The sequence below is a fragment of the Oryx dammah genome, unplaced genomic scaffold (assembly GCF_014754425.2).
Source record: "Oryx dammah isolate SB20612 unplaced genomic scaffold, SCBI_Odam_1.1 HiC_scaffold_11, whole genome shotgun sequence".
NCBI classification, from domain to species: domain Eukaryota; kingdom Metazoa; phylum Chordata; class Mammalia; order Artiodactyla; family Bovidae; genus Oryx; species Oryx dammah.
Genome location: NW_024070195.1, coordinates 45,803,462 through 45,825,576, shown reverse-complemented (window position 1 = coordinate 45,825,576; position 22,115 = coordinate 45,803,462). Strand labels below are relative to the sequence as shown.

General features: G+C 40.4%; 1 protein-coding gene across 1 annotated transcript in view; it reads left to right on the top strand.

Annotated features, from left to right (window-relative positions):
* The first annotated feature begins 9,470 nt into the window (after positions 1–9,470).
* HMGCLL1 (3-hydroxymethyl-3-methylglutaryl-CoA lyase like 1) overlaps positions 9,471–22,115 on the top strand; it is a 121,967-nt gene continuing 109,322 nt past the window's right edge. The window contains exons 1-2 of the mRNA XM_040249185.1: positions 9,471–9,556; positions 9,781–9,888. The gene's annotated coding sequence lies outside the window, so the exon portion shown is untranslated. The remainder of the gene's footprint in view (positions 9,557–9,780; positions 9,889–22,115) is intronic.

Sequence of the window (22,115 nt, the reverse complement as noted above, 5' to 3'; positions counted from 1 at the left end):
CCCGATTTGGAACCAGTCTGTTGTTCCATGTCCAGTTTTAACTGTTGCTTCTTGACCTGCATACAGATTTCTCAGGAGACAGGTCAGGTGGTCTGGTATTCCCATCGCATTAAGAATTTTCCATATTTTCACTTGACTATAAATAAATTCTTCTTAAATTGTCAGAGATTGCCTTTGGATTGACCTTGGGACATAGATATTCTGAAAGACAGTTTTCAGATATCAGTTTTGTTGTTTCAGCCCTTCATTTCAGAAAGGCACCCAGAGGGAGAACCATCTTTAGATTGTTCCAGAGAGTCAAGGTTCCTGGGAATATCTACCCCATCAATGATGATGCTTTATGTGGTTCCAACTATGTTTGGTTAAAGGAGACATTAATATCTAAGAAACAACAAACAGCAGAATGTGGAGACTTGTACATTGCTGCAAAATGCACTATGTGCGTGTTTCACATGAGGTGGCAAAATGAGATTCTTTCGGGAAAGTGGACATCTGATGCTCTCTAAAAAATCCAATTTAATTTCAGAAGAAACTCTTGCAATTTCTTGATTCAGACTTTTTGTCTCTGTAGTGGAAGCATTTGATTTGGTTGTTGTATCAGATTTCCAGGGCAATATGGTCTGTAAAATAGGCTATCTTCATATGCACTAATACTTTATATGCATGTAGAACTACTCCTCAAGAAATGAAGTGAGTAGAACATTTAAATTCTGTCTAGAAATTTCTACTGTGGATGGTGTCATTTTCCTGGGGAAGAAAAAGTAGTGTTTGTGGAGTAAATAATGAGTTGTATCTGTCACCACCAGGAAGGCTGATTGTATATATAGAAGCCACCTATATTGACTGCTTGGAATTAAAATATATGTGTGTTATATAGTATATATAAAACATATAAATAAAATAACATATTTATACATGTAAGCTCCCTAAAGATTTTGGAGAAATTCCCATGAAAGTATTTCTTCTATTTAATTTTATTTAAGATTGAAAAATGTGAGTTAAAGTAGCCCATTTATGTTCTTCATGAAAGAATGGTTCGTTATTACTTTTTCAAACAAAGCTCAATAGTTGGTGATATATTTAATCTCATCCTAAAGAAAACTAGAGCAGGAGCCAGGAAACGTAGTTGGGAATGTTAGAAAGTCATTTAATCTCCCTTTCAGTCTGCCTTCCCCACAGGGTAGCTCCACAGACGAAATGTCGATAGAAAAGTGCTTTGGAATAATAACGCAGCACATAAATGTAAGATAGTATTGCTTCAGTTTTTGCCCCATGAAAGTGAACTGTTAGAAATCTGATTCCAGATGTGGGCATACGTTCAGTCAAGTAACCCTGGCATTTTGAAACTCTTATTCTGGATAATACATCTTTTGTTGTTCACTAGCATCATACACTACTCCACATTAAACAGGATGCGTTGAGCTCAGTAACAGGGCTTTTAATTCCATAAAAATAAATTTATACTATAGACCTGTTTAAAGACAGTGGCGCCCAGTTCTTTAGACTAGAGCATAATTCCTTGGAACTTATAAGTCATTCATCAACTCTTATATATTCAGTATATAAGAATAGTGCCAGGTTCCCACCACCCCTCTCCCAGAGGGTAGCACACAGACTATTCCCTTAAAATGTAATCTTGTTATGGGCAGAGTTTATTGTGCACTTGGTTCATTTTCGTATATCCAATAACTCTAAGAATGCTGGCTAATAAATGTTGTATAAACGGAAGTTCAGCTTTGCTTTTCTGAATTTTAGATGTGAATTTATTCACTCATTCATGCATTCAGCAGTGTAATTAAGCACTTAGTATGTGTCCATCCTGAAAGATTATAACAAAAAATGGGAAACAGGCAGGTAAACAAGTAATTGCAGATCTCTTCTATAGGATATCTCTACAAAGTGCTATGGGTTCGTAGAAATGACGTTGTGGTTGACTCTTGAACAAAGGTCTGAACTGTGCAGGTCCACTTATACGTGGGCATTTTTGAATAGTGCTACCTGATGGGATGTGCAGTGGGTTGAATCCACAGATACAGAAGCAGGTAGGAGGAACTGTGGAGGAAAAGGAATTGTTTGTCTTTGAATGCATGGAGTGGAGGGCTGACATCCTCTAACTCCCACAGTGTTTAAGGGTTACTGTTAAGTCACTTGAGTCGTGTCCAACTCTGTGCAATGCTATAGATGGCAGCCCACCAGGCTCCCCCGTCCCTGGGATTCTCCAGGCAAGAACACTGGAGTGGGTTGCCATTTCCTTCTCCAGTGCATGAAAGTGAAAAGTGAAAGTGAAGTCGCTCAGTTGTGTCTGACTCTTAGCGACCCCATGGACTGCAGCCCACCAGGCTCCTCCGTCCATGGGATTTTCCAGGCAAGAGTATTGAAGTGAGGTGCCATTGTTTAAGGGTTAACTGTGCTAATTCTCCACGGAGGTTACAAAAGTCCTGAGTAGGTAACAAGTTAAATCTTGAATGATGAGTTAAGTGTTTTGATTGAGGATAGTAATTGAGGTCATCAAAGCACTGAGAAATGATTCTTCATGGGTGTCTCACATTTCTACATGTCTTACTAGCTTCCTTTGAAAATATCTTTGTAAAGTGTTTGGGCAGCAAGTGGCCTTGGGTAATAGTACGTCTTTTCAGAACAAAGGGCAGATATGTTGAAATGGTCTGGTTCCCCAAGCACGGCTCCAGTAATGCTCAGGGAACCAGTACAAAAAACTGTTGGTGCTGTGGCTGCTGCTATTAAGGTGAATAGTAAAGCATCTTGTCTTCGACTCAAGAGTTGCATGGTCTCTGCCAGCATCCAGAACACTGGCAGGGCTACTTATTAGCTAGCATGTGTGGTAATACCATCGCCTTTCATGGGTTTTGACAGTTTTGTGGATGAGCTGGGATGCTGAGAGAGACATGACTTTCTGCAAAAGAAAGAATGAAGGTAGTCAGGTGGTTAAAGGAATTTGAGTGAAATCATGGCTTCCCAAGTGATGTCAGTGGTAAAGAATCCACCTGCTAGTTCAGGAGACCCCGGAGATGGAGTTTCAATCCCTGGGTCAGAAAAATCCTCTGGAGTAGGAAGTGGCAACCCACTCCAGTATTCTTGCCAGAAAATTCCAAGGACAGAGGAACCTGGCAGGCTACAGTCTATAGGGTCACAAAGAGATGGACACGACTGAATGCATGCATGCACACACGCACACACATGCACACACGCACACACACACACACACACACACACACACACACCCCACAGGAACTGGTAACAGACATGTTTCATAGTTGATGGAGCAACAGATGGTCCTCTGCTTTGTTGCTTGTTAAAGATGAGGAACTGGGAAGATGGTTGCTGTCTGGTTTCAGGGAAGTATTAATAGGTTCAAAGATTGAGTGACGCCATGCTTGTGCTGGCTCTTCCCAGAGAAGGGGAACTTCCTTAGGTATCTACTGGTCAGTCTCAAGCCCATCCATTGCAAAAACTAGGACTAAGATGAGTCCTGGGTGGGCTGAAGGGTCTCTTCTCTCTGTCTACCAGTAGTTACTGGGAGTGTCAAAAGAAGAAATTTGGACAACATTATGAGAGGAAGCCATCGACTAGTACAGGGGTGCTACTGCCCCAGATTATATATAAGGTGCTGAAAAGCAGCCCACTGGAAAATGAGAAAGGACCCAAAGAATTATAGATGAATTTTAAATTCAGCCTTGCCACCTTGCAAAACTCTCTCAGGCCTTATACTGTAACTGGATAAAGAGTTAAGAGATGGTATCTTAACAATGGAAGCATGTACAAGTTTAGCCCTTGTCAGGCAGAAGGAACAAGCTGATGACACTGTTGGAAACCAGTACAGCTATGGATACTAAGTGCAGGGGTTAGTTACCAAGGTTAAAATAGATGGCGTCAGAAATGATGATTTTGCTCTCTGGTATAGGGCTTTGTGTAGACCTGAGATGTTGCGAGGCCATTGCTCTGAGCCAGTGAACAGCTGCTGTGCTGGTCTTTCCCTCTGCATCCCCTCATCATTGCTGTCCTTCCTCTTTCAGCTGTTTCAGGCAAAAGACGATTGTTGATGCATGAGTAGCATCTATCTGAGTGTGCTAGGGACCAGCTGGGTGAGTGGGGACCTTTACCAAGTTACCATCCTATCAGTCCCGTGGTGGTGGGTGTCCTGATTCAATCAATGGGGTTGAGCAATATTCCCAGTGTCAAAGGGGAGGTGAAGCAGCCTTGTGGGCGAGGCCTTGCTGCTTCCACATCTGAATGTATAGTAAAAACTGGAGCATATTGTGATTGTGATTTCCTGTCCCATAAATGCCAGAGGGAACCATTTCAATAGGAAGAGCTACAGGTAGTGAAGCAGAACATACCTTCGGGGGATCCCCCAAATCTCTGCCCTCCTGGAGCTTCAAGACTCTGTGACTGGTGATTTGTCAAATTGAAGCTTCTGGCAGAATCAGGAAGCCTCCTCCTCCTGGCACTTTGGAGGGCTGTGTATCCATTACTGCCATGACACAGCCTTCCAGGTATCTTTGGAAAATCAGTTGTCAGCCTGCCATGGAGTCCTTTTTTCAATTGGACACTTGACTCAAGGAGGTTTCTCTGACTCTCTGGCCCATATTTCCATTTGGGGGATTCAGCTTGGAGGTGGTGGCTAACGAGGTCAGACATTTTCAACAGGCCTCACTAATCAAATGGAAATGGTATATTTGAGAAAGTGGTTGGTCTTTGCCCAGTGCAATCTCAGCTTTATACACGAAAAGTAGTCACTGTCCCCTGTTGTCCATTCCATTGCCTGGAACAAAGCTACCAGCTCAGTGGGGACCCTGCTCTCCACGGTGCTTTTCTTAGCGTGGTTGGATGATGTTTCAGCCGAGCTGAAACCCGACGATGACCACTGGGCTCCTGTGGTTGGGAAACCTCCCAGGCTGCCATGCAGAACTGAAAAGGGCTGCGATCACTCTATTCGTCCAGTGGAGCTGGAGGCCTTTCCCATGTTTTTATTGACTCGTGGGTTGTGGTCATTGGCCTAGCTTATTTGTCTGCCATTTGGGAAACTGTGGACTGAGATGTTAAAGACACTTTGGGGAGGCGTTATGAATTATGGCAATAAATTATGGCTGCCGGTGGGTCATCTGAGGCCCATACTCTGATGAGGCACACTGGAATCACACTGCTGATCAAACCTCCATTGCCTGGATGGCCATCATTGCTGCCTGGATATATAATAGCACTGAACATAGTAACACCCACTGTCGTAAAATAGATACAGAGTAAACAACTCCAGGTTTCTGATGCACAGGCCTCTGCTGCATAGGATTCATTCTGCTGGTTGGCTACAGGACCCTCAAGAGGAGTGGGCGTGGCTATTTTTGTATTGTATGGTAGGCTGTTTTTCTCCTGTTCCTTGGAGGTCTGGTGAGACTGTTGCTGTTGTTTGCTGTTGTTGGTTTTTAATTGCTAAGTGGTGTGCAACTCTTTTGTGACCTCATGGACTATATACCTCTTCAGGCTCCTCTGTCATGGGGTTTTACAGGCAGGAATACCGGAGTGGGTTGCTGTTTCCTCCTCCAGGGGATCTTCCTGACCCAGGGATATAACTCATGTCTCCTGCATTGGCAGGCAGGTTCTTGACCGTTGTGCTTTCCTGGAAGCCACCTGCTGGACTAGCTTTAATTAAATATTTTCATGAGATAAATTGAACTGATTTGGTTCTAGCTCCTGTTCATTTATCAAAGGGGCAAAACAGAATGGTTTATTAATGTGACAATTTGCCATAAACCAAGATGGTGTAAAAATGAAGAGTGGGTGTTATTGGGAAATAATTCTCCATGGGTGTCTTGAATTTCTGCTTGTCTTACAGGCAGAGGCACAAACACCTTTGTTCCAAACTCTCTTTCCAAGGGTTTTTGTATGCAGAGCAGCTTTCAAGGATAGAACTAGTATATCCTTCTGGAGCCAAGGGGGAGCGTCTTTCTCTGGGACCAAAGGCAGGCGAACTCATGGCCAAGCATCATAAGCACACGATGTATCCATTATGTGTTTACATTCATACACATGATGTATCTGAGTTACTGCCCGTTGTCAAAGTTTCAAGCTCCATGTGCTTGGAGTTCCTTTCCTGCAATGGAACCCATTGCCTATGCAAGCCTGACAAGGTCCCCTTTTCTTCCTGGAAATTGGGCTTGGAGAACCACATAAATCTTGATCCTCTAACTACTGTGGTTGTTAGGAGTGATAATACCTTTTTTCCTTCTCTGACCCAGGGTTCCTGTGTCTTCCACCAGAATCCATGACAGGCTCAACTCGTTAGCTTGCAAGTCAAGTAAAACTTCAGGCCCTTTTTCTCCCAATTAGTAGCTATAAAAGATATACCTCTCAATATTACAACACAGTTGACATTTATTTTTCTATGACAAAACAATTGCTTCTTATAGAATTATTTTTCAAGTAGTGATTCAAGTGTAGCTTCCTGTCTTTTTTTCTTTTTTTGTCTTTGTCCAATTCCAAGTCTGCCATACTCATCTACATCAAGCTGTCTGGAAGGGAAGGAGCATGGATGCATGTACATGGGGTATTTTCATGGGCCAAGCCTGAACGGGGTACATAGCATTCACCTTCATGTTCTGTCAGCTGAACATGTTCAGACGTGACTCTTAGGGGAGAAATGAAGTCCAATCCTGTGCCCGTGAAGAAGAGACACGGGTTTGGTGGAAAATTTCTTCTATGGATAGAAGCTCTTTCCAATGAAAAGTAACTTCATGTGTACAGTCATGAAAGTGAGCAGGGCATGACTCTAGCATGGCTAAAGCCACAGGATGCCTGAAGTAGATTGTGGTAGAAGCTGAGAGTTAGTCACGCATCATCTTTTACCTTACGTTGATAGATCACTCCAAATGACTGGTAGATTTTGAAAGATTTTAATTATGGAGAATAAGATTAGGGAGAATACTTAGGAAGCAATAGACTGAATGGAAAAGGATGACAATTTAAATAAAGCCAGTGACAAAAGAGACTCAGTAATGCAATCAACAAGCACTTAGGACATACAGACTAAGTGCTGCTGCTAAGTTGCTCAGTCGTGTCTGACTCTGTGCGACCCCATAGATGGCAGCCTGCCAGGCTCCCCCGTCCCTGGGATTCTCCAGGCAAGAACACTGGAGTGGGTTGCCATTTCCTTCTCCAATGCATGCATGCATGCATGCTAAGTCGCTTCAGTCATGTCTGATTCTGTGTGACCCCATGGACAGCAGCCCACCAGGCTCCTCTGTCCTGGGATTCTCCAGGCCAGAATACTGGAGTGGGGTGCCATTTCCTTCTCCCAACTAAGTGCTAGGTGTTGGGTATATGCCAAAATAGAACCAGTAATAAACGTACTAATTAGGTATACATGGTAAGAGACAGGGTAGTGAATAGAGTCCATAGGGTCACACAGAGTCAACAGTACTGAAGCAACTTAGTACTCATGCACACACATGCTATTTTAAGGGAAATGTTCTTTGAGCTTACTGAACACATTATAACTTTCTTCTGATTTCTCAGGTATTCAGGAAGAGGGTATACAGATCCATGCCTAGAAGACAATAATAACAATATTTGGTGTGGAATTGTACTTTAATTTCTTAAGATTGTTTGTTACCTCTGCCACTTACAACAGTGATGCGAGGGATGGTCCCTTTAATTATACTCAGCATACTGCTGTCACCTTAAAAAAATACCATGTTCATATTCTTTGTTAAATGTTGTTGTTTAATAAAGAAATATTCTTCATCCCTGTAGGCTCCAAGCTAATTGCTATTGGAAATGAGATTCAGGAAACAGTCAACAATAATAAGACCACATGGTTTAAGATTGCCTAGGGTTTTTTTTTTTTTTTTTGTAATTTTAGGGCTGGATGTAATAAGAGAGAGGAGTGAGCTTCTCTCTTTATTTACTCTGCTTTTCCGTGCCCCCCTCTCCTGTACTGTTTGGTTGAAATGACGGCCGCCCTGTGAACGAGACATGACTCCATGATCACCATCCAAAACCGAGCCTAAGGCTGAGAACCTGCGCAAGTCGTCACTCAAGCCTCCACCCTCCCAACTGCATGCATCACAACCTGCTCAGGAGATGCAGGAATGAGAATTCATTTTCTTTTTGGTTAATTTTTGCTTCTTGAACTGCCTGATTTTGTGGACATTGCAGAGGGTGGTATGTAAACTTTGTAACAGAAACCATCTGGGTTCTTTTGCTGAGTTAGTTAGCACAGAATGCTAATAAAATCAAGCAACAGCTATGGATCCTCCAAAGGCGGGCAGGGCATGTTCTTCCGTGGTATGGAAACAAATGGAGTCCCACACCCAAAATAGCCACTTTATCTCTGTATGCTTGTGATTGTTACCAGGATAGAGACAAATACAATTTGGTCAGCCCAGATTAATCATCCCTTATGGAAGGCAAGACGAAAAACAAAAAAGCAAGCAAATGAAAACGTGGAAGCACAGGTTATGCTGATCTAGTTCAGTACTGTTAGCTTGAAGACTCTGATGATTGATTACCTGACCTTAACTGTGCTTAGAGATACCAGGAGGTTATGTTTGTTCCGTCTGGAAAGATGTAGCCTATTTCTAATCTTAACTGCAATATGAAGTTGAGAAAGTCTGTTTCTATTTCCCCTATTTTAAACTAGTGTCCTTCTAAACATAGTATGTCCATAATCCTTAGTTTAGGGACAGACGGGAATATCCAGGGTTGGGTCTCCTGGCGGAGGTGGGGGAGTCTGACCTTCAGGAAGCTGTGTTTAGGTGCTGGTCATGCTGTGTGACACAGACAAGGAATAAACAACACATCTTCGCCAGCACAGGCAAGAAATCTGAATTCACACTTGGCAAGTGAAGGAAAGTGCAAAAGTCTGTCAATACAAAGATCTGTTTTTTAAATGAACTCAAATGATGCTGTGTTTATCATCGCACACAGAAGTACTCAACAGATTTGATCTTTAGATCTTAAGTCATCTTCTTCACACTTTTATCTTTGAAGTTCATCTTTTGAGTTTTAATCGTAATTAGACTATTGCGCCATGCTCAGTCGCTTCAGTTGTGTCTGACTCTTTGCAACCCTATGGACGGTAGCCCGCCAGGCTCTTGTCCACGGATTCTCCAGGCAAGAATACTGGAGTGGGTTGCCATGCCCTCCTCCATGGGATCTTCTTGATCCAAGGATTGAACCCATGTCTCCTTTGCCTTCTGCATCCCAGGCAGATTCTGTACTGCTGAGCCACCAGGGATGCCCAATTATGCTATTACTGGACTGTAAAAAAAAAAAATGATTTCATGTAGTTAATAGCATAAACTTTGTATTTTGCATTATATCATTGTATTGATTTCTTACCTTTATTAATTTTCCAGGGTGATAACTTAATCTTAACAAAGTGGAATTGTTTGACTTTTCATATAAGCAGCTTTGATGACATAAGTTATCTCTTTGTCTTTCCTTGTATTTTCCATTTCAGGAATCAGCCCAGCTATCCGGATTCCCTGAATATGTTAAAATAGTAGAAGTTGGACCTAGGGATGGATTGCAGAATGAAAAGGTAGTTTGATGTTTATTTTACACAGTTTATTTAAAATGTTAAATCTAAATATTTACTCAGAGTCTAAAGGCTTATGTGGATTTCATATATTAGATGATTATGTTTGTTCTCAGTAGCTACTTGAATTTATACATCTTAAATAGTATTTACTTTCAGTTAAGAGTTTCTTATTTATGTGCCTTAGACTCTATGCAAATAACATGTAATTTTTAATGTTTTCTTAGGTTATAGTTCCTACAGATATAAAAATTGAATTTATCAATCAACTTTCCCAAACTGGCTTGTCTGTAATAGAAGTGACAAGCTTTGTGTCTTCTAGGTGGGTACCACAGGTATGTGAGTCCATAATTCTTTAACTGGATTGCCAAGATTTAGTGACCAGCGTGGTATGCATTGTGATATTAACCTGATATAATTGCCAGTTTGCTATATTCTTATGAAATTTTAGCTCATACGCCTGATGGCTCAGGCAATGAAGGCTCTGCTTGCAATGCGGGAGAGTTGAGTTCGATCCCTGTGTCAGGAAGATCTTCCGGAGAAGGGAATGGCTAAACACGCCAGTATTCTTGCCTGGAGAATTCCATGGACAGAGGAGCCTAGGGGACTACAGTTTATGGGGTCACAAAGGGTCAGACATGACTGAGTGACTAGAATGTTTCACTTTAGTGAAAGATTTAGTGAATAGCGAGATATACAGTGTGATGTTAACTTGACATAATTGCCAGTTTTCTGTATTCTTATAAAATATTAGTCCATACACTTGAACGCATGTACACCCGTGGTGGATTCATGTCAATGTATGGCAAAACCAATACAGAATTGTAAAGTAAAATAAAAAATAAATTAATTAATTAATTTTAAAAAAAGAAAGTGAAAGTGAATGTGAGTCACACAGTCGTGTCTGACTGTTTGCAATCCCATGGACTGTAGCCCACAAGGCTCCTCCATCCATGGAATTCTCCAGGCAAGAGTACTGGAGTGGGTTGCCATTTCCTTCTCCAGGGGATCTTCCCAACCCAGGGATCAAACCTGGGTCTCCTGCATTGCAGGCGGATTCTTTACCAACTGAGCTATTAGGGAAACCCATACACTTAGATGTGATTAAATAAAAAACATCTTTAATGAAATATACCTATTAAGTCCTAAAAAGGTACTTGGACTTGATTGTTTAAAAGCTGTTTGGAACTTCATCCTAAACATCCAAGAGTGTATGGTTCAGTAAAATGAGTAGGGGATAAGACTCTCAATAGTAGTTTAGGGTCCTGCCTTCTGTTTGCTTCCAATTACAAAAGCAGACATTGTTGATACTGCTTTATGCTCGTAGCCCACTGTTCCCTTGGAAATCTTGGATTTGAATTCTCCAAAGTCTTCTATATCTAGTTAGTCAGTTCAGTCCGGCAGTTAGTTCAGTTGCTCAGTTGTGTTGGACTCTTTGTGACCCCATGAACTGTAGCACGCTAGGCCTCCCTGTCCATCACCATCTCCCAGAGTTCACTCAAACTCACGCCCATCGAGTTGGTGATGCCATCCAGCTATCTCAGCCTCTGTTGTCCCCTTCTCCTCCCATCCCCAATCCCTCCCAGCATCAGAGTCTTTTCCAATGAGTCAACTCTTCGCATGAGGTGGCCAAAGTACTGGAGTTTCAGCTTTAGCATCATTCCTTCCAAAGAACACCCAGGACTGATCTCCTTTAGAATGGACTGGTTGGATGTCCTTGCAGTCCAAGGGACTCTCAAGAGTCTTCTCCAACACCATAATTCAAAAGCATCAATTCTTTGGTGCTCAGCCTTCTTCACAGTCCGACTCTCACATCCATACATGACCACTGGAAAAACCATAGCCCTGACTAGACGGACCTTTGTTGGCAAAGTAATGTCTCTGCTTTTCAATATGCTATCTAGGTTCGTCATAACTTTCCTTCCAAGGAGTTAGCGTCATTTAATTTCATGGCTGCAATCACCATCTGCAGTGATTTTGGAGCCCCCCAAAATGAAGTCTGACACTGTTTCCACTGTTTCCCCATCTATTTCCCATGAAGTGATGGGGCCGGATGCCGTGATCTTCGTTTTCTGAACGTTGAGCTTTAAGCTAACTTTTTCACTCCCTTCTTTCACTTTCATCAAGAAGCTCTTTAGTTCCTCTTCACTTTCTGCCATAAGGGTGGTGTCATCTGCATATCTGAGGTTATTGATATTTCTCCTGGCAATCTTGATTCCAGCTTGTGCTTCTTCCAGCCCAGCGTTTCTCATGATGTACTCTGCATAGAAGTTAAATAAGCAGGGTGACAATATACAGCCTTGACATACTCCTTTTCCTATTTGGAACCAGTCTGTTGTTCCATGTCCAGTTCTAACTGTTGCTTCCTGACCTGCATACAGATTTCTCAGAGGGCAGGTCAGGTGGTCTTGTATTCCCATCTCTTTCAGAATTTTCCACAGCTTATTGTGATCCACACAGTCAAAGGCTTTGGCATAGTCAATAAAGCAGAAGTATATGTTTTTCTGGAACTCTCTTGCTTTTTCCATGATCCAGCGGATGTTGGCAATTTGATCTCTGGTTCCTCTGCCTTTTCTAAAACCAGCTTGAAATTCTGGAAGTTCATGGTTCACATATTGCTGAAGCCTGGCTTGGAGAATTTTGAGCATTACTTTACTTGCGTGTGAGATGATTACAATTGTGCAGTAGTTTGAGCATTCTTTGGCATTGCCTTTCTTTGGCATTGGAATGAAAAGTGACCTTTTCCAGTCCTGTGGCCACTGCTGAATTTTCCAAATTTGCTGGCATATTGAGTGCAACACTTTCACAGCATCATCTTTCAGGATTTGAAATAGCTCAACTGGAATTCCGTCACCTCCACTAGCTTTGTTGATAGTGATGCTTTCTAAGGCCCACTTGACTTCACATTCCAGGATGTCTGGCTTTAGGTGAGTGATCACACCATCATGATTATCTTGGTCGTGAAGATCTTTTTTGTACAGTTCTTCTGTGTATTCTTGCCACCTCTTCTTAATATCTTCTGCTTCTGTTAGGTCCATACCATTTCTGTCCTTTATCGAGCCTATCTTTGCATGAAGTGTTCCCTTGGTCTCTCTAATTTTCTTGAAGAGATCTCTAGTCTTTCCCATTCTGTTGTTTTCCTCTATTTCTTTGCATTTATTGCTGAGGAAGGCTTTCTTATCTCTCCTTGCTATTTTTTGGAACTCTGACTAACTCAATAGCTGGGCATGCTATTAGCACTTGAAACTCAGTGGGTTCAAAACCATACTTGTTGTTGATCCTACTTTATGCTCATAGCCCATTGTTCCTTTTGGAATCTTGGATATGAATTCTCAAGAGTCTTTTATAACTAGTCAGTTACTGACCCCAAATTCTTCCTCCTTAATATAGCCTATCAGTTCAGTTCAGTCGCTCAGTCATGTCCGAATCTTTGCGACTCCATGGATTGCAGCATGTCAGGCCTCCTTGTCCATTACCAACTCCCAGAGTTTGCTCAAACTTATGCCCATTCGGTGATGCCATCCAACCATCTCATCCTCTGTTGTTCCCTCCTCCTCCTGCCTTCAGTCTTTCCAAGCATCAGGGTTTATTCCAATGAATCAGTTCTTTGAATCAGGTGGCCAAAGTATTGGAGTTTCAACTTCAGCATGAGTCCTTCCAATGAATATTCAGGACTGATTTCCTTTAGGTTGGACTGGTTGGATCTCCTTGCAGTCCAAGGGACTCTCAAGAGTCTTCTCCAACACCACAGTTCAAAAGCATCAATTCTTTGGCGCTCAGCTTTCTTTATAGCCCAACTCTCACATCCATACAAGACTACTGGAAAAACCATAGCTTTGACAAGATGGACCTTTGTTGGCAAAGTAATGTCTCTGCTTTTATGTAGTAATGTCTCTACACATACATACATACTACATACATACTAATGGCAAAATAATGCCTCTGCTTTTATGTAGCCTATACCTAGCTCTTATTTTTCAACTCCATGGATGGGTTAGGAATCCATACCCTTATGGATTAATTATTGGCATATTCTCTTAAATGATATTTGTAAGCACTGTCTCTCCCTTTATTGCATTTTGCCCATTGTTTCCAAGAAAACCTCCCAGAAATGCCAGCCTCTTCAAACTCACATTCTCAGCTCTTTATAAGCTCCCTTCTCCTTGCTGAAAAAGTTTGGGAACCTAGCCTGGGGTTCAAGGCCTCTCTGTGTGGCTCTACTTCCTTTTGCAGAAGCTTCCACCAAACCAAACTGCCTCTTGTCCCTGCTCGTGTCCTGCCTCTATATCTAATCATGCTTCATTTATGCTTGCTTATGTACATCTCAGTTTCTGCTTTGCTTTTCAATTATAACAAATGGTGTAAAAGCTTTAAAATATTAAAAGCTTTTAAGTACTTTTTAAGGTGTTGGAAACAACAGAGACCACAAAAGGATGAATAATAGTATTAATAGTAATCCATCAGTTTTCACAGCTTTGATATTCAAATATCAGGGTTCCTTTATGTATCCTTAAAATAAAATGACTTTTCTTCATCCCAAATGCCACCATTTATAATCATATATATATTTTATAAATGCTGTCTCAGGATCTGCTTCCCAGACTACGAGGGCTAAAGAAATCTTGACCGTGTCTCTGTTGACTGTCACTGTGCCCCAATTGCTTGGTGCCTAGTAAGTAGGTGCTCAATAAATACTATGAAATGAATAATGAACCTGTTAGCCTGAAATCATAATAACACATGACTCCATCCTTTGATATGGACAGGTGACTCTTAAATTTTGTTCGTGTATTTGATCTTGTGTTACAAAGGCTACAGAGAATTTCCTTAGGAAGACACAAACAGCTTAATGAGACTAGACTTATTTCCTTGACATTGTCATTTTGCAAACTGTGAGCTATTATTATTTTATTTACTATCATGTGAGACTTTTTATCATCTTTTAAGTCTTCATGACATTGCCTATGTATTTTGTTTAGTTAGTGCTCTTTTCATGTATTTGGTTATTGTTGGAGAGAAACTAGATGGGCTGGTATAACTTCAGAGTAAGGTTTATGAAGGACAGGTAACATTAATGATGACCCACCAAGATGATGTTTTAGATTTTGTGTTTTTCATTAGCATCAGAACAATGAAATCTTCAGAGTTACATGATAAGTCAAAGTGGAAGTTGCTCAGTCATGTCCGACTCTTTGCAACCCCATGGACGGTATAGTCCATGGAATTCTCCAGGCTAGAATACTAGAGTGGGTAGCCTTTCCCTTCTCCAGGGGATTTTCCTAACCCAGGGATTGAACTGGGGTCTCCTGAATTGCAGGTGGATTCTTTACCAACTGAGCAATCAGGGAAGCCCAACATGATGATAACCTCCAACTACAACATCAGTATCTCTTCAAGAGACTTATTCCCCAATGGTTTTGTAAAGCTGTCTCTTGACTGTGGTGATGTTCAGGAAATTATCTCATTCCACTGTACTGGAAATTGCTTGGTGGGTTATTCTTGAGCCTAATTTGGGACACACCCAGGGCCACTGAGAAGAAGGAGGTGAGAGCCCCTTGCACGGAGGCAGCTCTTCTTCTTCAGCTCCTTACAAGAACAAAGGAGCAAAAGAGAGGGAGGGCCATCCCTCTGTGAGCAGTAATGAGAAAATGCCTTCTGGCCTCACAGGAAGTAGGTGCCTGTGATAGGACCGTAAAATAATACAATTCATTCTGGGCTTGGTTCTGAGGTGGATTCAGGACTTAAGCTGTTGAGAGGTCATGAACTCAGCATTTGGCTCAGAGTATTACTGGATAAAGGACAGAGTTCCCCACCCGGCCCGCGAGGACAGCTGTGCGGAGCAGAGGCTCCTCTGTACCGGGTCCAGTCTGTGCCCCGCCTGGAGCTGGAGTGAGTGACTGAACCTCTTTGAACCCTGGCAGTCCCGGCAATGATGCCTGCAGCGCAGGCGGGTTACGCATACAGCCCGTGAGTGGGTCCCTGTCTGATGGCCAGAGCCCAGGGCACCTGGCTCCCACTACCTCACCAGTGTTATCTGAATGAAAGTCTAACTAACAGACAATTGACTGACTTATCTGCAGCTCCTTTTAAGTCAGTTGCTTTCTCTGGGATAAACAGCCTTTTTCTTAACGATTGAAGTAATGTATTTAGTTTAAATGTTGGGTTGGACTCCAGTCTGAAAAAGTAAAGCTACTCATCCTTCAAATATTAAAGAATATGCTATATATTTCACTTTTAATACTCATCTAGTTACATACATTCCAAACAAACAAACAAACAAACGAAAAAAGAAGTGTTTTTATTAAATAAATCACTGCTCTATCTGTAAAAGAACAGTGTGCCTGGATCAAAGATAATATCAGATTGAACTTTCAAAGTTATACTGGTTACTTATTACTATACATCAAGAGTTTTTCAAAGGGCAGGACTGAGACCATACCATTTTGGCAATTTGATCTCCCATAGTCACGTTTGGATTCTAGATTTTACTAAGTTTTTGTGATGGAGCCTTTTCTATTGTTGTTGTTGTTGTTGTTGTGTGTGTGTGTGTGTGTGTGTGTGTGCACACAGTAAGTCGCTTCAGTCATGTCCAACTCTTTGTGACCCCATGCACCTTAGCCCGCCAGGCTCCTCTGTCCATGGGATTCTTCAGGCAAGAACACTGGAGTGGGTTTCTGTGCCCTCCTCCAGGGGATCTTCCCAACCCAGGGATCGAACCCATGTCTCTTATGTCTCCTGCACTGGCATTTCCGTTATTGTTGTTGGAGGTTATCTCATCATGTAACGCTGTAGATTTCATTCTTCTGATGGTAATGATAAAAGGCCTTAAATCAAGAGAAATAACCTATAATGATAATTTGAAGTTTTATATTATAACCTCTCATTTTTTAAAAGCAATTTATTTTTATTCACATATAGTTGATTTACAGTGTTGGGTTGGTTTCAGGTATATAGCACAGGGATTCAGTTATACATCTACCTATATATATATATTTTTTTTTTTCCCAGATTCTATAACTCCTCATTTTTTTTTGAGAAAATATCATGACACCAGGCTTGTCTAACTCAAAAGAACATCTGAAATTTATGTCAGGATAATTTTAGTGTACCAGCTTACGTGTAATTGTCTGAATAATTTCTAATTCCTCTAAAGATCTTGAGTGTGGCTTGAAATTGGTATAGTGTTAATTCTCTGCATCTTCTGTTTCTTTCCCTTAAACGTGGGTCATGGGAAGAGTCCTCTGGTTTATGTTTAGATTGCTGCTTGCTCACTTATTTCTTTTTTTAGCATTTTAAAGCATTTTTACAGCTTCCCTCTTACTGTTTTGTTTGGCAGCAGCTTTTCTAACTAAAGCAGCTGAAAGAAAAGTTCCACGGTAGCAGGCTGCCATATAAAACAGGATCCCACACCTATAATCTAAATGGCCAGAGATGATAAAATACCTGTCATTAAAAAATACATGTTCTTTACAACTTATCTGGAAAAAGGGTTTCCTTAGAGTGACATATAATCTAAGGATGTTTGAAATGAGTCCACGTAGCTCCTTACTTCAACAGAGTGAACAGCAGTAACAGTAGGGAAAAAAATGTGTTTATAAAACTCTATGGGTTTACTGAAACTTTGGAATGGAACTCTCAGTAATGAGCTATGTAAATCATTATAAATGCAATAATTTTTGAAAGTGAACTTGAGTTTTCCATTGTCTTTAATGTAGCCATTTGGTTTTAAACATGTTCATTCATATGAGTGAATACCATTTATTTAAAAATAAAAATGCCTGAAAGGTACAAGACACTGTATGTTTATATCTGTCACATGCAAAGTCTCAGTTATAAATATTTGTTCCCTGTTTAGTTAATTTTTAACTGTTGGAATAGGTGGGTCAGTAAAGGGCAGAAATAGCTTTTCTCTATAAAAGTAGAAAGAAATACACATAAAAGGCTGTAACAATTATTTACAAATCAGTCTAACACTTAAAAATATGGCCCAAACACAGTGTAAGCAAGAAGGAATGTGTAAACTTTTCCCTGTCCTCCTTTTAGTGTGTGAGACAATTAATTCTTTGTTAGGAATGAAAACACATTTACTGGGTTGAAGTTTAAGATTTAGATGTACTTGGATGAGATGCGGGTGGTTGTTGCTTCTGCTCCTGCGCGCCCCCTGGCTGCTTCTCCTTGCTCTGTTTTTTTTCTGAGGGGGATGGTTGTGTGGAGAAGAGGCAGGGAAGCGGGTAATTGAGCCTAGAAGTTGTGTGTCTTGTGTGTGAGAGAGAGAAAGAGGAGAGAGAGAGATCCAGGGCAAGAGGGGAAGTGGCAGGGCTTATGTGAAGAGCTTTTGGGGAGAGCTTCCAAACGCCTCTGTTTATACGGCACAGTGTCCTGGCAGGGTAATTTCATCTTCTGTGAGTCTCATGCATGTTTCCCCGAGGAGCTGACCTCTGCCTTTGGCCCAGAGAGGATGAAATTTATAAGACCGCAGTTCCCATTTCCGGGGGTCACAGGAGCCCTTTCACCCACATAGGCTGGTTTGGACTTCCTCCCGGAGTGGCAGCCTTGCATCTATCGCATGGTGATTTAGAGTTGCAGAGGTTCCAAGAGGCAAGCACAAATGGTGTGCCCTTTATAGCCAAGCCTTATAAATTTTCTAGCATCACTTTTCCATACTGTATGAGTTGATGTAGCTACAAAGGCTTTCAGTTGCAAAGGGAGGGATCCATGCCACCTCCTGACTGGGGTGGGGTGTTGCAGAGGAACACATGTGTAGGGGGATACCATTGGAGCACTTTTCTAATCTGTGACACTTGTATCTTTACAAATGATCTAATAATTAACCTAGTTACCTATGTGCTTTTCCTTATGAATAATGAAAGAACAGGCTTGAGAGAAAAGCAGGCTGGGCATTCTGAAACCCCCAAATTCCAAAAGATTTTAGCACTCTCAGGGCTGCTAGTACTTACCTGACCCCTGCTCACTCCCAATAGACAACTGTGCTTCATTACCTGGGATTCAGGTTGGTACTGGAGTGGTTAACCTGAAATCCAACATTTTAAAGTTGTTTCATCCTACAGTTACCTCATTTGCCACTGTTATTACAGAGGGTATGCAGATTGCTTAAAGCATAGTCACAGATCTTTTTTAACACTTTTGTCTCTCTCAGGAAAAAGAATCAGAAATATGAAAAAAATTTATTAGGATTGTGGGCACTAATATTTTTTTTCTTTTTTACTTTGCTTTCCATTTTTACTTTGCAAAACAGTTGGGGGAAAATGAGTTGTTAGCCTTGTACATATTACTTGGCATTCGCCAGTAACTTATTCTCTACTTAAGGTGTAATTCCACTTCTGTGTGCAGAGCAAAAAGCAAAGCTTACAATGAAAAGCATTAACGTTGCAATTCTACTAGTTAGATTTTATTTTTTTTTCACACTGAAGGTACAATTCAATATTTTTTTACTTTTTCTCCATGAGGACACAAGCTATGATTCTGCTCAAAGATTTACTATGCTCAGCATACACTGCTTTTCTAGTGACTTAATCTTATCAACCTCATTTTGACTAACAATTTGTCTTTTTTTGATTCTTAGATTTATGAAAAAGGACCCAAAATGTTCAAATACTTTATCTCACTTTTTATTTATTTGAATCTATCAAATTTTCTCTAAGTTAATCCATGAAAGAAAGAAACTTTCAAAGGCATTTTGATCATATAAAAATTATATTTTTGTATGTGATTAACATTACATTAAAATTGGGCTTCATAGACTTGTCAGTATGCATCAACAGCTTGAAAGGTCTAGCATATAATAAAATTACATAAAAGCTGAATAGAGATACAGTTTGGCACAGAAAGACTGGATTCTAACTTTTTAACAGTATTTTCTTCATTATTTTGATTAGTTTGTCAGTCTTATTTTGGTGAAAACTAACTCCATTGGTATGGATCCTGACTAAGCCACTCGCGTCCACTTGAAGAGAAGCAGTCTGTCCTGTGGGCCAGGCTCCCAGGAACTCACACATTTCCTGGGTCATGGTTGCCACTCTCATGGGATGAGTCATGGCCGTTAGTGAAAACCAGGTTTAAAGTGTTAAGACTAAATGTGGACTGTTTCAATCATCAGTTTTAAGGCTGCCAAGCAGCAGCACTTGTTTGTAAGAATTCATGATCCTTGTACATTGAACACTGAAAATGAACCATATACTAATTATTTTTAAATTGATTATGGTTTTAAAAGACATATTTTGTTGATATGTTTATAAAGATTTATAAGTCCAGTTAATTTTTAAATATAAAAATAAAGTACTTTTTCCTAATTTTTAGATATGCACAAACACGCACATAGCATGCACACAAATCTAATATTGCCTGGTTAAATTGCTGGAAAGTTCTACAGGAATAACATGTAGTGAACATAGGAAATTAGATAAATCTAAATGTTAAAAGTCACATTACATTCCAAAAATCATATTAAACAGTAGGTACGTTTTATATTTAAAACTTACGCATTAATGAGACATACATATGTTAACATTTCACTTCTTCTACATTTGATAAAGTGAAAGGAATATAAATATGTAGTTTTTCACCTAGAGTAAATATAAAGCATTTACTTTTATATGCCTTATGGCAAAACCAATACAGTATTATAATGTAGCAAAAAAAAAAATAGTGAAAAAAAATTCTAAGAAAACAAAAATTTAATCCAAATTCATTTATCTTGAATATTCCATTTATCAAGTTGAAGGCTAATTAGAATTATATTTTTAGAATAATAGAATATTTTGTAATGTCTATGAATTTTGGCTGTTTGTTCATTGTCAATATATAGGACGTCGTTTTGAAGAATGCTGTTCGTTTTATAAACATCTCGGACAGCTTCAAATTTATAATGGCAACAGGTCATAGGTTATAGTTATGCTGCTTTAATTGTTCTAGGCTCTCACATTCCTGTTTGCTTTTCAAACTACTAAATGAACCATTCTTTGAGATATCAACATATTGAAGCAAATCCATGCTAACAACTTGAGAAAATTAATACAACTTACTCCAGACCTTGTACTGCTCTGATGTGGAACCATGAAGAAATTGTAACACTGTTCTTAGTCAAGACTGATTATAATAAGAAACACATCTCTTAGTAATCCCCAAGTAATTATTTCTTCCCACGTCCTCCAGGTTTCAGGTTTTCTTGAGCTTTCAGTGACAGCACTGTATCTGCTTAGAAATAACAACATGCATATTTTCCAGTAGAATGTCTGAGAGCTGACTCTTGTTTCTGATATGATTTGGCAAAGTATTTTCATTTCTTTATGCCTTGGATTCTTTCTATTCATTTATTCACCCATCCACTGCTTTTTGTCTCTATTACTGCATTGAATTCTTTGTTGAACTCAGATGTTGAATAATGTATGGTTGATAGCATTATCTGTATAATAAGCCAATTGTAAAGTTAAAAAGGGTAATGGAAATAAAATCACTCAAACCAAGTGGATATCTGTAAGTCAACTGTAATAAACTAGAACTTAGTAATCAGAATATGTTACGCAGTTTGTGTTCCAGAGGTTGTCTGTTCAGTCTTTTCAAGGTCTGTCTTCTCTTCTGCTTACTGGATTTTCAGATCCATATGAGGCCAGATCATTGCAGTTTGATCTTATAGGCTATGTCCTGATGGCATTGCTTGCCAGGGTATTAAGAACCCTTTTGCTACAACTCTTTTTGCCAGTAAGATAATGTCCCTCAAACAACCCAGTCTTCCCCTCTTATCAGCACAGCTCTCCACTGTGGGCAGAGGGGCTTCCAGAAGGAAGTGTAAGTATAGATGAACAACTCCATTTACAGTCATCCAGAATGAATACAAGAGAAGGCAATGGCACCCCACTCCAGTACTCTTGCCTGGAAATTCTCATGGATGGAGGAGCCTGGTAGGCTGCAGTCCATGGGGTCACTAAGGGTCAGACATGACTGAGCGACTTCACTTTAACTTTTCACTTTCCTGCATTGGAGAAGGAAATGGCAACCCACTCCAGTGTTCTTGCGTTGAGAATCCCAGGGATGAGGGAGCCTGGTGGGCTGCCGTCTATGGGGTCGCACAGAGTTGGACACGACTGAAGCAACTTAGCAGCAGCAGAATGAATACAGTTAGGCACAATATTTTAAAAGGCATTTCTGCACCCATGCATGAGAAATAACACCATTGACAGTGTTATTAACAAACACAAAGTCATGATATATGAGAGACAACACAGTTGAATGAAAAGAAAATTATACTGAGAACTTTGAGACTTGTTTTGACATGGGAAGACCAGGAGGGTGGTCCCCAAAGTAACTGACCTGAACAAAGAATCACTAATGCATATTTGTTATATTTGCCTTAGGAAATGGTAGCGGCAGTGGGGGGTGGGGGGATGTTAAGGAATAAGGTGATTCTGGTTTCTCTGTCTGGAGCATTGGTCTCCCAGTTTATAACACACAGATCCATTGGGTGGATTGGATTTATTTTATAATTTAAAAATTAGTATTTGTAGGCATTAATAGATTATGATGAAAATGCCTTGCAGGCATTCAC